At 40.2% G+C, this 17,184-nt stretch overlaps 1 pseudogene across 1 annotated transcript; it reads left to right on the top strand.

Moving 5' to 3' along the window:
• Positions 1–3,613: 3,613 nt before the first annotated feature.
• Positions 3,614–16,841, top strand: LOC117694092 (ferritin light chain pseudogene; annotated as a pseudogene). The gene is made up of 2 exons (XR_013105795.1): positions 3,614–4,004; positions 15,336–16,841. The product of XR_013105795.1 is annotated as a ferritin light chain pseudogene (transcript).
• The last annotated feature ends 343 nt before the right edge of the window (positions 16,842–17,184 follow it).

A 17,184-nucleotide genomic window follows, 5' to 3' on the forward strand; every position in this document is an offset into this window, starting at 1 on the left:
CTCCAATTCCTCCCTTCCCCAGTCTCCTGACAACTACTATTATATTCTATTTCTTTTTGTTCTCATCCTTCTCAATGCCACATGTAAGTTAAATCTGAGTCATGCAGTATTTTGACTTTTAAAGTCTTGCTTATTTTATTTATCATCATGTCTTCCCGGTTTATTCAAGTTGTTGCAAACAAGAGCATCTTCTTATTTTTAAGGCTGAATAATGTTCCATTGAGTCTATATTCCTTATGTTCTTTAACCCTTCATCCATCCACTGATGGACACTGAGGTTGACCTCATGTCTTGGATGTTGTCAATAATATAATTATTATAATAAACATAGCTGTAATAAACATAGCTATACAGATTTCTCTATAGATGTTGTATTATTGCCTTTGGTATATATATAAATGGAGTGTCTGGGCTGCATGGTACATCATATTAAAAGCCCTTAGAGGAATCTCCATATTGTTTTCAATTATAATGAATTTGCCTTCTCATAACTAAGGAGTGAAGTTTTCCTTTGTGTTACATTGTGGTCAGTACCTATCTTCTGGAGTGTAGTTGACAGATACCTAGGAAAAGGGGAACAAAGAAAAGAGAAAAGGGAATAAAGGAAGCTAAGCGATGATCTGGCTTTAGCAAAAGTCTAGCTAACATCAACTTGATCCTACAAGGAACTCTGGAGCAGGGATAGCACTATAGAGTTTTTTCCCTTGTGGCAAAGAGCTTTTGTTCCTACAGGCTAAGTATCCCTTGTCTAGAATGCTTGCTTAGAAGAAGCACTGAGATTTCAGAGTTTTGCAGATTTTGAATTATTCACACAAACCTGTTGAGCTTTCTTAATTGGAATTAAAGTTATCCAAACTTTTTGCATGTCATGTCAGTACTCAAAAGCATCATTCCAGAGCATTTATCATTCTAGGTATTTTGAATATCCATGTTCAATCTATCCATCGCAGTCAGCCATTGGTTGTGTTGGGGGCATAACCTCGCAGCCATGGCTGGGTAAGGTGTCCACCAGCTGAGAGCAATTCTCCACAGAAAAGTGCAGCTGCAAGCTGTTAGCAGCCACCACTCCAGAGCTGCTAAATATAAAATAAATAGAGCTGGTCCTGGCTCTTGGTAAACTAGAGTAAGCAGCTGGAGGTGGGCGTGTCAGACTTGTAAACAGGGCCTGGGTGGGGCAGCCACACCATCTTTACAATGATTAGTCACACATTTCAGTAGAGATAATCACCAAGTGCTGCCCTTTCCTCTAAAGCGGAGAGCTACTAAGCAGTCGTGACGCCGCAGAAACCATGCCTACAGTGAAATAATCAACCTCCAGGGCACACATGGAGAGGGCACGAGACTCCCTTGAGAAGCTTATTAAAGACGCATGTTCCAATGGCAATGCAGAGATTCTTCTTCAGGAGCGCTCTGCTACAGGAGCTGCTTTGTAACAAGTATGATGTTCATGTTTCTCTTGGAGATTCTGGAGGTGGTCACGAAATCCAAGCTATTTTAATGATGACAAACATCATTCTATTTAAAACCCTGTTCCCACAATCAAAGCTTAGTGTAGAACTCATGATAAAATTCAGCAGTTCCTTCTATAGTGACGTTGATGGCCGTAAAAGGTATTTTATAGGATATTTTAATTAAGCCTGCATCAATTTCCTGTTGGAGAGATCCAAGCAATTGCTTTATAAGGAGCCTGGAATGAAGTGATTGTACTCATCTGGGACATAGAAGCAAAAGTTCACAGCACAAGCTACGGGATTTGCAGAATTCTAAATGGCAGTTGACTCCACCGGCAGTGAATCATAGCATTTTAAAGTCATCTTCAGATAATCCAAGGAAATATGAGGCTTACCAGCAAAATTCTTAAGGCTGCTAACTAAATACTTGGCACCCTGAGTAAAAATGTATGTAGAGTTTGGGAGAGAAGCATCTGTTCCTGAAGTTGTTTGTGATTGTCCATTAAAAATGGCATCAGCATCAATTCTACGGACCTCCAGTATAAAAGACAGTATATTGTTCAGTATTCATGTCTGCTTAACAACACCAGCTCTGTGTTGGTGATTTAGGCAAAAGACTAAGATCAGAAATTAAACAGTATTTCCAAAGGAACAGCATATGACATATGGGTGTAAGTTGGGAAGTCTTGATTACAGGTATAATCAAAATTTTGTAACTAGCCTTGGCTACATAGCAAGCTGCAGCCTGGGCTACAGAGTAAGATCCTTTCTGAGTGCTGAGCATGGTGGTTCATACCTGGAATCTCAGAACTCACGAAGCTGAGGTAGGAGGATGTTTTCAAGAGTCCGAGGCCAAAGTCAGCTACACAGTGAAATTTAAGCCAGCCCAGGTTATAGAGTGAGGCTCTATCTTTACAATGAATGTATGAATAAATAAATAAATAAATAAATAAATAAATAAATAAAATTTAAAACATAAGAGACTGAACTCACAGCAACTGTAGTTATCTGAAAAAGATAGAGCCCATAAGTGGGTTCATGAGGCCCCACTCCTACCCGAGGAGCTACTGGCAGTGAATAGTTGCTACAGGAAAGGGAATTGTTTTTCTTCAGGAGTCTACTCCATGCTCTACTAAACAGCTCCACAGCCATGCTCATGCAAGCACCCCTAGTTAAACTCAGTAACAAAAAGAGACATGAAAGAAGGAAAGACACTGGTTGGGAACAGTAAGGGTTTCGGAAAGAATAGGAGGGGGCTAAGAGACGGCAATGGGAGAATATGATCAGAATACACTATATGCATGTACGAAATCATCACAGAATAAGTAAAACTATTAAAAACCCAAAATGTAGGGCCTTATCTAAAAAGAAATAAGTAATAAACAAACAAACAAACAAACAAACCAAAACTAGTATGACACATCGATGGCCGGACAAGTACTCTTTCCATGTGTTTATGAGAATTTGCCTATATACTGTGAGAGCTATATACTGTGATGGCTTAGGAAGATCTACTTAATTAGATGAAGTATTTTCCCACAGAGAATTTAAAAGAAAATAAACAATTAGTTATATACAGCTGCATGCATTTCTTTTGTTTGTTATTTTTTTTTCTGTCACGTTATTAGGTTAGCAAACACAGTACTACATGCTTAAATAAAGCATTTGCTTTACTCATTTTAGGACTGGTTTGTCTTATTTATTGTTTTATTTTTTAAATGCTTAACTGTGTTTTTAAAAAAGATTTAAAACAATTTCCTACACAATATATATTTACTATATATTAAACATATTTTCCACTCCATCCATACCCATTAGACCCCTTTGTTCTCCAAGTCCCCATTTGTTTGACCTATTCTGTAAGATCAAATGGAAACTGAGTTTCATATGGTTCTATTTCAGGATAGTGGACACAAGAGGGAGTATGTTATGATTTTTATGGGCTACTAAAAACACAAAGAATTTAATGAGTACTGAGACCAAAATAACATTTTTGGTCAAAGCAAATAAATATGATTGGCTGTTTCCAAAGGGGTGTTAGAGAGGCTGACCTCTGCTCAATGACATATTTATAAATATATCATACGTCTCTAAAGATGCGTGAAGCACCCGGCTGTTTACATTCACAGTAATGACTGACTCTTTGTCTGCTTCTGACAGACAGTTAAATGAGCTTGTTGCTTGTTGATAAATCCTCACAGGACTCAGGAGGTCAAAGCAAAGAACCAGTGTTGCATGGCAACCTGTGATCATCTATCTTACATCCTTGAGGAAAAAGTAGCCTTGGGTTTAGGTGATGAGTGGTACACAAGAACTGATTCATGGCCTCATTTTTTCCAGCTTCCTTTATGTGCCCATGAAAGCAAGCAGACTAAACTAGTCATGCCTCTGAGGAAAGGTTCAAATCAATAACTAGGAATGAGTTGCTGAGGCAGCCTGGGAGCTGTGATCCTGTGAGGCCATTTTGTTGCCTTGACTTTGTAGTTTCTCAGAGAACACCGAGACCATGCGAGGAGTGTGGATAAACTTGGACAGGCACACCTTCCTTACCGGGTATGTTTTCTGGGGATCTGATTTTGAGATATAGTATAGGAGGATGTGTGTTTATTTAGGATTGTACCCTTGGGATCAACATCTGGAGAGAGAAAAAAAGATAAGGAAGCAGGAGTGGTTGGATGAAGGCCAGCTGTGCTAGTGTCTCAATAATGACCCCAAAGCCACTCTGGAGCTAGGATGTTGCCTCAGAATTGTCTTGAGTTGGGTCAAGGTGGGTGGAAATGTATATTCCTGTACCTGTATGTTACCATATATGGTCACTCCAGAAACTCATGAAACTACTTGATTGTTCCAGTTATTGTAATCAATTGAGACAGCCTTTAAGTGAGCTATGAACTGAGGGCTATCTACTGTCAATTTTCCTCACAGCTGGAATGTCATGGATTTTACTGTATGGGGATCTGCACTGCCCTAATTAGTACACTCCCTCAAAACTGGACTTTGGCTTACCTGAGTGACAGCAGCTGACGAAAACCTAGGATTTCTGTGACTAGCTCTAGTAGGGAAGTCATGATACTTGAAGTTGGTTGCATCTGTCTCTGAGAATAATGTTATTTAAAGATGTGACATGAAAGGGAAAATGTGCAGACTTCTTGGCCATCACCCTGTCTGCAGGAATAGGGTGAAATATAAAACGGGGGTGATTACAGACTTAGGGGGTGTGTAGAGCATCAGAACAGTGGATGAGCATATTCCCCAAGTTGTTTGACAACAGTAAAGCAGTCAATGTAGAAAATATCAAAACAGAAAAGCCAGGAAAGATGGCTCAGGCTTTGCCTCAAAGAACTTGTGAGGCTGAGGCTGGAGGAACACTATGAGTTCTGGGTCAGTCTGTGTTGCATAGTGAGACACTGTCTCAACACCCGCCCCCCCCCAAAAAAAAATGAGCTAGTGATACAGCTAAGCAGGCGAAGACACTCATATACAGGCCTGAAGACCTGAGTTCAATTCTCAGAACCCATGTAAAGGTAGAAGGGAAGAACTGACTCCACAAAATATCACCTGAAGTGGAAACTTCTGGTTTGTTTGAAAAGTCAGTTATGTCAAATGATGTTTGCTGGGGCACACACAAGATGCCTTGCTAACGCAGACACGTGAAAAAATATTTTCCCGAAGAAGACATAGGTGAAAGGATGTTTTGCTATAGCAAACATGAGAAAGGACACATGATGTTCTTACAGAATACAAATATGACCCCACAGACAGTGGGAGCTCTAGCATTGGCTTGCTCTGCTCTGCCTCACTACTTTTTGCAAGACACACATGGATTGTCTCACTTTACATTGTGTTGCTGAGCTCCATTTGTGGTGACACCTTAGAGAGGAACTCACCAAAAAACAAACAAACAAAACAAAACAAAACAAAACAAAAACAAAAAAAAAACAAAAAAAAAAAACCCATCTCCTGAGGTTCCTGCGGCTTCAGGCTGGTTGGCAAGCCTTGTGATTTCTTCTTGTGTGTGGTGTCTGCCAGGAGAACTGGATTGCAGCTGCTGATTTGTATTTGGTATTTGCTACTGAACTGAACTACTGATATCCTGACAATGAAGATTGGACTCACCCCCAAAGAACTATTTCTAAACAGGTCCACTTCCCCTGGGTCCTAATAACTTTTCTCTTCCACTACCTCTGGTGGGCGGTGGGCTAGAGGAGAGGGTGAACCCTTATTAAAATAGGTTGGAAAAATTATGCCTACACCCCCCCCACACACACACATACTGTAGCACATGCATGTACACACACATTAATAATAATAAATACAATTAAAATTCATTGCAATTCAGGGGAAAGCACAGCACTTGAATGAGCATAATGGAGACTGACCTTGACCTTGACTAAGTGCCAGTGCACTATACACATATAATCTCATGAAATACTTTTGCAGTTTACTCATGATAGCCATTAATGTACCCATTTTAGGGACAAATAAGCCAGTTTTGAAAGTAACTTACTCAAAATTATACAGCTACTAAGTGGCAGAGATTCTGAACATCAATACTAGTTTGCTGGAGTATATGACTGAGGCAAACTATTATCTCTCTATTCCTCAGTTTCTTTAGTTTTAAGACAGGACTGGTAGTGTCTACTTCTTCTAGCTATTATGACTATTATATATTGTTAGAGTCCTCAGAGCAATGTTTGGCATCTCTCCCTTATGAGCTATGATGCTGCTTACCAAGTGGTGGGTGCAGTTCCAAAGCTTACTCTATAGACTGGTACACTATCTTGGCATACTCATTCTTGGGATGTGCCTGGAGAGAGGGAGGCAGCGTAAGTCAAAAGAAGTAGCTATGTTTCCAGGCAACCAACCATTCACTCATTCACAGATAATGTGCATCTTTGTATTTGTGCTAGGCAGTTTTCTAAGTAGTAGAGCGAAAAGAAGAAACAGATGCATTACATGTTCAGATATTGCAGAAGTCATATTCTAGAGGGGAAACTGACTCAAAACACTATATGTATGTGTATTGTATGTGTATGCATGTATGTATGTATGCATGTATGTATGTATGTATGTATGTATGTATGTATTGGTAAGAGAAAGCAGGAGCCAGGGCTCAGGGAGCGATGTTAGTGGGACCAGGGGAAGGGGAAGGGGGGAAACGTGTGCTCTTTTAGAAAGAAAGATGAAGAAAGTCATGATGATATGGCACTAGAACAGAGATCACAGTGAAATCAGAAAGGGTTCTGGTGGTAACTGGAGAGACAACACCCAACAGGGAAATAAGAATGGGCCTCCAGAGTTGTTCCAAGCAAGGGATAAAAATTGCCCTTGGAATGATAAGGGCTTAGTTTAAGCAGTGTTCTTCCCTGGAGCAGATGCCCAGAAGGTGGCTGACAGCTGACGGCCTTGCAGCATTATAGCATCAAGGGCAATAACCCACTTTTCACCTTAGAGGGCTATCTAGGTGTCATTTCACTTCCTGTCCCTTAGGCCTACTTCGGTTGATTATTCTACTATTTATGTAGCTTTTGTATAAATCAATTGTTACCTCCAAAAAAAAAAAAAAAAAAAAAAAAAGCAAAGCATCCTGAAATTTCAACAACATTCTTGGGAAAAAAGTGCAAAGGTGAAAATATTACTTTGAATTTAAGTGGCTAGACAGAAAATGCAATACTGGACCAATGATCACTGGACCACACAGGGGCAAGAACAAAAGCCTACATCTGAAAGTTCTTTGGACAAGAGCTGGCAGATCAGTTGTTTGAAAATCCGATGCTATAAATTCTTTTGCAACTCGATAACACATCAGTACTGCCTACATATTCTAGAATACGTGAGAAAGAAGGTTGTTGTGATGTTGGCAGTGCTTTGTTCTGAGGCTAGGGTCAGATTTCCCAGTTTCTTAATTATAACCAATAATTGTTGTTACTTAGTTCAGGAGATAGTGGCTGGACACTGTGATAAGGATGAAGGCTCTGCTCGCTAGAGTGTCTTAATCATGACTTTGGCAGCATGGAAGTCTTGGAATTAGTAAACTGAGCAGCCATTTCCATAGCAGAAAAATAAGCTACCGTTCGAACCAGGGAGGGAGCTTTCAGCTGTTGTTTGTTGACCTGAGCTGAGAGAAACAAGATGACAGATTGGACAAGCAACACACCATGCAATTTATGCCCTTCACGGACTGTCAAACATTAATTTAATTTAATTTTAATCATTACCATCTGGTCCTTATATAGCAAGACAGCTCCAAATAGATGTTTCCGTATCCTGAACTAGTGAATAGAGCTGTGTTTTGGACAGCAGCCACTTGCACGCACTCCATGGAAGGGGGCAGACACAGCACCAGAGGGGAGATTCAGAGCAATGTCAAGCACATAGCCATCAGCATCCCAGAAAGCTGTAAAAGGGATCTGCCGTTGGTGTTGGTCCCACTATGGGTCAATAGACCCTTTTGTAGCCCATCATGGAGGCAGAAGTACCAAGCCAAAGTATTCAGATTCCTCCTGAATATCAACAAAGAGCTGGGGTGGTTCTTTTGGGTGACTGTGACTTCTACTCCTAGAGAAGCCCAAGTGACAGATTATATAATTATTGAGCCCTGGCAATTTGGTTACAGATTGGAACTAAATGGCCCTTAAGGTTCCCTCATCTCTGAGAATCTGTGGTTCTTTGTATAGATAATGATGCAATACCCAGTAAGGAATGAGATTAAGTATAAATAAAACCCTACAGGTCAAGTTAGTCCCAGAGGAAATTTTCCTTTTTTTCCCAGTGCCCAGATTGAGTGCAGGGTTATTAGTAGCTAGTCTGCAGTAGGCTGGTTACCAATAAGCTCCTAAGGATTGGAGAAGGAAGCCCTCTGTGTTTCTTCATTTTAACGTCTCCATTGCTAAGTAGCTTCTTAAAAGTTAGAGGATGTCAGTCAGCAAGCTAGTCCTGACTCCAGGAGGTAAACGCTGCAAATTGCTCTTACGTTATGAGCAAAGATCGTATGACTTTGTAAGAAGAACAAGTTTTCCCCTTTCCTCTGAAAATAGAATCAGATCTTTGCCCCTGATTTTCCTGTAGTAATCTGTCGTATGTCACTATCTCCCAAGCAAAACAGCTGCCATCTCCACAAGTTAGCTATGCTTGCTTGCAAGAGTTCATCATTCTGAGGCTTGTAGACTGTGGACATTCTTTCACAGAAGGAGGCAGGGGCAGGGAGGGTTATGAGACCTTCTTCTGAGTATTCAGTCATTCCTCACAGTCATGTGTGCAATTCAGCTCTAATTGCACTGTGGCCTCTGGTTCTTGAAGGAGGGCTACTGGGGAAGACTAGAGGAAGGGCCTTCATTTACTTGGATATGGGGAAGCTGTTTCCTGTGTAGCTGTTCTGGGGTTACCCACACTCCTGTCAATAAGCCCTCACTCACATTACTTAAGTAAGATCAAAAGGCTCTCTCTCTCTCTGTGTGTGTGTGTGTGTGTCTCATATGCATGTGTGCGTACACATACACACACACACACACACACACACACACCAGGATGACTGATGTGGAATCATATTTTGGTTTGCCATTGTGACTTTAGGAGGAGGGGGTAGAAATGTTTCATCGCTTCCCCAGGAAAAGAACGTTGGCAATATAATTTTATATACATGCTTATTGTCAAAAATCCAGACATTTTAGGAAAGTAACAAAGTGATAGCACACAGATATAGACAGATATTAACCTTATTTTGGTATGTATATTTACACACATACACACACAAATACACACACACACGAGATTATATAACAGTTAAATGGAAGCAAAATTTCTTGTTGTATGATTTTCTTCTCTGGTCAGATGTCAGAATGAGCAAAAGAAATATGCAGAGGCTTCAAGCAGGCTAAGGAGAAAAGTCTTCATTTCAAATTTCAAGATTCCATGTTCTTTCCAACTCCAGCTATGTCTCTCCAACCTAGCTCTTGGCAACCACCAAGGCCAGACCTTCAAGCACTTCTGAAATACAAGGCCACCACATTATAGAATGTACATCTTCTATTCTTTCTATGAAACACTGTTTTTATTATAAAGAGGAACGAACACTTTTTTTCATCCTAGAGGGCAAGGGGCAAGTGTAACATCAACAAATGTGCAAAAGAGAAAACACAGCTCATCATAAAGTAGCAAGTAATTTTTGTCCTCTTTTCCTGAATTTAAAGAGTATCTTTCCCCACATTTTCAGGATTTTTTGTTGTTGTTGTTATAAAGACTGATTTTTTTCATACAGAACCTATTCTGGTACACATGCAATCATATTAAAAGGACACAATCCACAAATGTATTTGGCTCTTGGTAAGTACAGAATTTCAGCTATCTGCTTGGAGGGAAATCCAGCCACAGGCTCTAGAATTACCCAAGGTCCATAGAAGCAGGCTAGATAAGGAGCAGTGGAAAGGACCCAGTGTGTTTCAGTAAAGAAGGGATGTCTTAGATCCGTGGGACGATGGGCTGGCTTTATTCTCGACTTCTGTGGAAGTTAAAACTAGAGAGAATCAAATGTAGAATGAGTCACAGAGATGACACCTACAGTTAGAGGAGCATGAGGAAGGAGAGTAAAAGCAGCTAATCTTTCCAGAAGGATTCATTTATTTTTTTTTTTTTATTTTACATGTATTAGTGTTTTGCCTGCACATATGCATGCCCGTGTGCCTAGTGCTCATGGAGGCCGGTAGAGAGAGCCAGATCCCCTAGAACTGGAGTTACAGAAGGATGTGGAGCAGGAAATTATACCCTGGTCCTGTGCAAGATCAGCCAGTGCCCTTAGCTGCTTAGTCATCTCATGAGCTCCCAAGGCAGCCGATCTTTATTATCTATTTTATGTCATAAATTGTCCTACTCTTGGACTACTTAATTTCTTCTCAGGATCTTAAAAAGACAACTAAAGAATACTTTCTCTGTAGCTATGAAGAGTAAGCATTGAAGAAGTTAAATAACTTGCCCAAAGCTACATACCTCTTGGTAGAAAACTCTGATAGACCCTCAGATCTGTTTGGGTCCCAGTGGCCTGTTTCCTCCGTATCTCGCTGTCTGGAAATGGGATGAGTAGTCTTTCTGAGCTAATGTGTTCCTTGGGACTGGGATAAATGAAAACAAAGACTGGATGCTTTTAAAGGGGGAATTTACACGGATACAGAGCTACTACACAGCCGTTAACTACATTTTGCAGTAAGTTCCCTAACTAAAACCCATTACTCTGTCTTCTAAAATGTCTATTGTGTTCACAGTTACAAAGATGCTTTTGGCTAAGCCATCATTCTCAGAAAATGGAACTGAAGATATAATCCCATGAAGGTTAGAGAATTAAACCCACTTTTTTTTAGTTGGTAGCCAACCTATATTCTCTCAGCAGCCACTATCCTAATGCATACCGTGGGAGCCTTCCATAAGCATCCACAGTTCTCTACCTTAGGAAATTTATTTTTTGTTATGTTTTGTTTTGTATTGTTTTATGGGGAAACAGAAAGTGCTGGAACATGAACACCCTCCAAGGCAGTTTTCAGTCAGTGATTGAAAATATATACAAATCTTGCTAGATATATCTGGAAACACAAAAGGAACCCTGTTTGATGATGGTTCCTATTTGTTTGTGGTGCCCATAGTAAATGTGTGAAGGGATGTAGGATGTGGTGAGGCAGCAGTGTTTGGGTGGGCTGCAGGCAAAATTCTCTGAGCTGGAGAGTTTACTGGAAGAGACAGGTGGAGTGAAGAGGAGCCTCTCTCTGTCTCTCTCTCTCTCTCTCTCTCTCTCTCTCTGTCTCTCTCTCTCTCTCTCTCTCTCTCTCTCTCTCTCTCTCTCTCTGTGTGTGTGTGTGTGTGTGTGTGTGTGTGTGTGTGTGTGTGTGTAAAAATGGTGATCCAACGTTATTTCATAACACTGCCTGGTGTCAAGCAGTCCCTTGTCTGAAATAGATGAACAGGTTAGAGCTAAACTCTCAATCACTCATAGTTCCTTTTAGTAAACGACAAGTACACAGAGACCATTTTGCTCTTGTGCACCGTCAGTTTTCAGGCGAGTGCAGTTTGGAGGACAAGTCCTTAAGAAACCATTTCATAGCTTTTCAGGTTCTGGCTTGCCAGGGATATTTTAACTTTTATTTACTTGTTTTGAAGCTACTGAAAAATCAGGCTGGCCAGTAGTGGTGCACGCCTTTAGTTCCAGTACTCAGGAGGCAAAGGTAGGCAGATCAGTGAGTTCAAGGCCAGCCTGGTCTACAGATCCAGTTCCAGGACAACCAGGGCCATTACACACTTCTTCTTCCTGAAGCTAACTATCATTGTCCACAAATCAAATTATTGAAGTCCAGCAATTAAAAGACCCCTTTGGTTCGCCTAAATAACATGCCCAATCAAGACCACCGTATCCTAGCTCATTCTAACACAGACCCTCCCCCCTTTTCCCTTTTCTTAAAAGTTACACCTGCAAGGTCATTTGCTCCTGTTTTCTCCCTGAGTCAGAAAGCAGCAGCTTTTACTTTTCTTCCCTGCTTAATAAAGGATCTCTCTGTGAATACAGGGGTTTGGGTGTGGGCTGTTCCCAATCGGAGATCTCTTTCAGTACTGCTCCCTAATCAAAATCTTATCCACACTATGTCTCCATAGACTCCAACTATGTCTCTCCAACCCACCTCTTAACCACCAAGGCCAGACCTTTGAGTACTTCTGAAATACAAGGCCATCTCTCTACATAATGTACATTCTCTATTCTTTCTATGAAACATGATTTTTAGTTATAAAGAGGAACAGAAAACACGTTTCATCCTAGAGGGCAAGGGACAAGTGCAACGTCAACAAATGTCATTTTTGTCCTCTTTTCCTGACTTGAAGGAGTATCTTTCCCTATGTTTTCGGGATGTTGTTGTTGCTACTGTTTTTTTTTTTTTTTTTTTAAATAAAAAAATGATTCTTTCATACAGAACCTATTCTAGTACACATGCAATCATATTAAAAGGACACAATCTACAAATGTATTTGGCCCTTGGTAAGTACAGAATTTCAGCCATCTGCTTGGAGGGAAATCCAGCCACAGGCTCTAGAATTACTGGAGGGTGGAGGTCCATAGACGTAGGCTAGATAAGGATAAATATAGAGTATTAACCATGACAACATCTCTATCCATTAATTTTCTTGTAAAATGAGGTACTAGTAAGAGTTTTTCAGTACCATTAGATTCTGAAATACCTCCTACAGCCAAAGGGTAATATAGCAGGCTATACAGTTCCCCCCTAACTACTTTTATATCACATCTGCCAGCTTGTTATGCTCAATACCCAGTGCCAAGATGCACCTCTGATGATGATTAACACCCATGACCTTCTCTAGTGGCTTGTTCTTGGGCTAACGGATTTGCTTACCTAGAAGGTAAGGTCCTGGAAGTTTATAATACCCTGGGGAGACTCACAACTAGAGGGCAGAACTAGGAAACCTCTGTTCCTGTGTCTCATATTGAAATAAACTCCAAGGACAGTTTGTACTCTGGAGGTCTCCCTTGGAATTGGGGCCAAATATTCTGAAACTACATTTTAAAAAAAAAAGATTTATTTATTATGTATAGAATGTTCTGCTTACATGTATGCCTACAGGCCAGGAGAGGGCACCAGATCTCATTATAGATGGTTATGAGCCACCATGTGTTTGCCCATGTGGTTGCTGGGAATTGAACTCAGAACCTCTGGAAGAGCAGCCAGTGCTCTTAACCGCTGAGCCATCTCTCCATCTCTCCAGCCCTGAAATTACATTTAAAAAAAAAAAAAAAAAAAAAAAAAAAAAAAAAAAAAAACTTTGTTTCTTTTCTGTCTTGTTTCCTTTTGGTCTTCCCTTGGAGTACTTTTTTTTTTTTTTTCCAAGTTCACTTATATAGAAATCTTCATGTCAGTATTTGTTTTTGGACAGTTGGACAAACACAACACTATTCTAAGCCCATTTGGGTTGAAGGGGAGATAAATTCTGTGAATTATATCATTCACATGGAATGTTCCAGAAATTTACTATCACCAACAAAATGGTCATTATACTTTTCTTGAATCATAATCTTGGGGTAGAGAATTGAGAGAATGCAGCTCTGCCATTTATATATGGCATCCATAACCAGCAGGATCACAAAGGACCCAAAGAGGTGTTATAGAAACACGTTTAGCCAAGGTATGATGGTCATGCTAACTTTGCTAAGGTTTTAAATGACAAGTATATTGAACACTCAAAAGTATGCCTCTGTGTTTTCACACCTGAAAGCCACAAGGAATCATGTTTCAGCAGAATGGCTCTTTAGTGAAACGATCTCAATAACGTTATTACAAAATGGATTAATGATTATCCCCCCCATATTTTGAGTTCTACTGGTTCACAGTATTTTCTCATTCTGTAATTTAGTTCAGTAGCACATTTGTGAGATACTAGCATCTCCCCTTTAAAGGCAAGACAACTGAGGCCGAAAGAGGGTATAGTCTGGACACAATACTGACAACAAAGTGTTTGATCAGCCAACACCATATGGCTCTGACTAGGGTTCTTTTTTCTCCACAGACATTAACACCACATAGTTTCTGTTGTAAACCTGAATGGTGAACGGAGACTGCAGGCTTCTTTTTAAAATTTGAAATTCACTTTTTCAGGAGCAGAGAAGTTAACTTTGAAAGTTGTTGCAAAATAGTTGTTATTTTCTTTCGTTTACAGGAAGGTCCCAAGGTTAGAGCAGAGGTTTCCTTTCTTCCATGGGGTTCAGAGTTTGGGCCATGAATAGGGTATGCCTGTTTGACAGAAAACACAGGAAAATGTTCTGATTGTGAGACAGCTCAAGGTTAATGGCATTTCTCAAATAAAATGCTCAGCATATAACCATAAAGTTGAACAAATTCTTATGAGAACATTAAGATCTGTGTCTCTACCTTTCAGTGGAAACCAGCTAACTGTATATCTTCTGTATGTGTTTAATTTGATAAGATTTATAAACATACATTATTTCATTTTTATTCTCGTTTATATTATGTTTTAGCTAATAGCGGTGTGTCTAGGATCACAAGACTCTAATACTTAGTTAGACAACTGACCTTTATGACATTCCAAAGAACTTTTTAGGGTCACTGAACACAAGAAGTGAATAATACATATTGAATAGAAAACAGTATGCTGTCTTACAACTTACAGCCAACAGACATTCTTGCTAGCATGAGAAGTGAAATGGAAACAAGGTAAATGTGATTATGTATGCTTAGGACCCCAGCACTTGGAAAGTTCAGCATCATCCTTGGATAAATGGGGAGTTGGAAGCCAGTTTTAACTACATGAGAGGCTCTCTCAAAACAAAACAAAGAAACACATTATACACAAGTTCAATCTTTGCTGTGTTACCATTTTCACTTTTATCTATAAAGAATAAGGTGACTGTATAATACATATTCCAAACAAGGACCCTTTATAGGGAGACAGAGGTGCTGTTAACAATTGTATCCGAACATAAGACTGCTCTGAGAAAAGGGGATTAATGGCTACTCCGAGACAATGAGGGACTATAAGCAGAGTAAAATACTGTATCCAGCTCAAAATTAATACGCAAGTTTTAAGTCACACATAATTAAAAGGATCTCATTATGAAAACTTTTGATGTTCTTACCTCACCTTAGAATTATGGTTTTAAAAAACGGGACACCGAACCAAAAAAAAAAAAAAAAAAAAAAAAAAAAAAAAAAAAAAAAAAAAACCCTCCATTCTAATAACTACAAGATAAAGCACAATTAAATTCTTATTTGGAAAGGTTGTGGGACTGCGAACCATATAGTCCCACCCACCGCCCTATTAGAAACTCCCAGTCCCACGCCCTGGCCACGTAACTACCTTCTATTCCTGCCTCTCCACTTACAGCTTCCGGAAGGATCGTCAACATTCTGTTTCTAGAAACAGGCTTCTTCATAAGCTCCATCTTGCTAACCGACCATGAGTGCCCGGAGCCGTCAGAATTACACCACTGAGGTGGTGGCCATAATCGATCGCCTGATCAACATGCACCTGGAGGCCTCTGATAGGTATCTCTCTCTGGCATTCTTTTTCAAAGACAACACGCCTGTGGGAGGCCTGGTTCACTTCTTCCGGGATCTGTCTGAAGAGAAACGTCAGGCTGCCTATCTTCTCCTGATGCAAACTCGACCTAGCGGCTGTGACCACTTCTCTAATGAGCAGATGATTCCGTCATATCACTGTGATGGGAGCGTGCACGCCATGGAAACTTCCTTGGCCCTGGAGAAGAGCCTGAACCAAGTCCTTCTGGATCTGCATGCCCTGGGTTCAGCCAACGCAGACTTCCAACTCTGCCACTTCCTGGAGAAGCACTTCTTAGAGAAGGAGATGACTCTCATCAAGAAGATTGGGGACTACCTGGCCAACCTCCGCCAGCAGGCCAGCGAGGAGGAAAACCTGAGTGAGTGTCTCCTCAAAAGGCTCACGTTCAACAGCGACTAAGGACTTCTGAAGTCCATGGCCGGTGGCCTTGAGGAGCCGCCTTTTTTTTTTTTTTCTTTTTCTTTTTCTGATACCAGCTTCTTGTCCAGCTCAACATCACCTGCTAAAGCCACATGCCAAATGGAAACAAAGTTTCTTTGCGTAGACAAAAACAGCTAAGTTGGGGGTGGAATGAAGGATTTGTTATCTGACAGTCTCTGGCAGTGTTAAGTAAGCCGTTCTTTTCTGAATCTAAAGAACTGAAACTGTGTTTGGTCTGCCCCCCCCCAAAAAAAAACCGTAATAATTCATAAAAATTGTATGCAGCCTTAGTTGTCACGGTGTGATTTGAACCAATTCTGGCTGCTGGACTATGTTCCAGATGCATTCTAAAATATATGGTTAATTTTTGTCGAGCAGAAAAAAAATGGACTGACTATCTGGACTACATCATATTGTATCCCCACTTCCAAATGGCCATCAGTCACCATCTAATTGCTTTCCCTGACCTCCAAGTTGATGTGATACCATCTGATAATTCTCGGGAACCCAAGAAGCAGCAACCCCATGAAGGGATATCCCATCATCGTGGCATATCCCACTAGGTTACTGCTGACAACATGAACTATCTACTATACACTGACCTCTCGATGAAGATTCTTAAGATAAACGTTGGAGTGGATTTATGACTAGAAATAGTGCTTCCGTTTGGTAATTGGCTTGTTTTTGATTTGTGGACATAATCAGTAGAACAAGGTTTCCTTTTTTTTTGATTACCTGCTCTTGGGGCTAACTTTGCAATCCAGATAAGAATAAATAAGAAAGGCTGCTTAAGCCCTACTGTATGTTACATCTTTTACTAATATGTCCATATGTTATGGATTCTTTGATGCCATTTTAATATTAATCTTTCTAGACTGCAACTGAAAATATATAGATGAATAAACATTGTCACTGCAGATTAAGTTTCTGTTGTTTATTTTCAAGAAGAGAGACAAAAACTTCCATTCAGCCCTGAGAGAGCCAAAGTGGTTCAGGGGTGGGTCAGATAGAAGCTGAATTTCAGAAGTCAGGACAGGAGAAAGAGCAAAAATGTAGCATTTCGGAGAGGGGCACTGCATGGAGAATGTGTTTTTTATTTTTATTTTTTACTAAGTTCATAAATTTTTATTCTGCAGATGGCAATATAGTAGCTGTTTTCCTTGAAATTTGGAAAGCTGGAGTTGGGGTTGTAACTTTTTTCTCAAACCATAGACTTGGGTCGTGGGGGTTGGGT

This window comes from Arvicanthis niloticus, chromosome X (assembly GCF_011762505.2).
Source record: "Arvicanthis niloticus isolate mArvNil1 chromosome X, mArvNil1.pat.X, whole genome shotgun sequence".
NCBI classification, from domain to species: domain Eukaryota; kingdom Metazoa; phylum Chordata; class Mammalia; order Rodentia; family Muridae; genus Arvicanthis; species Arvicanthis niloticus.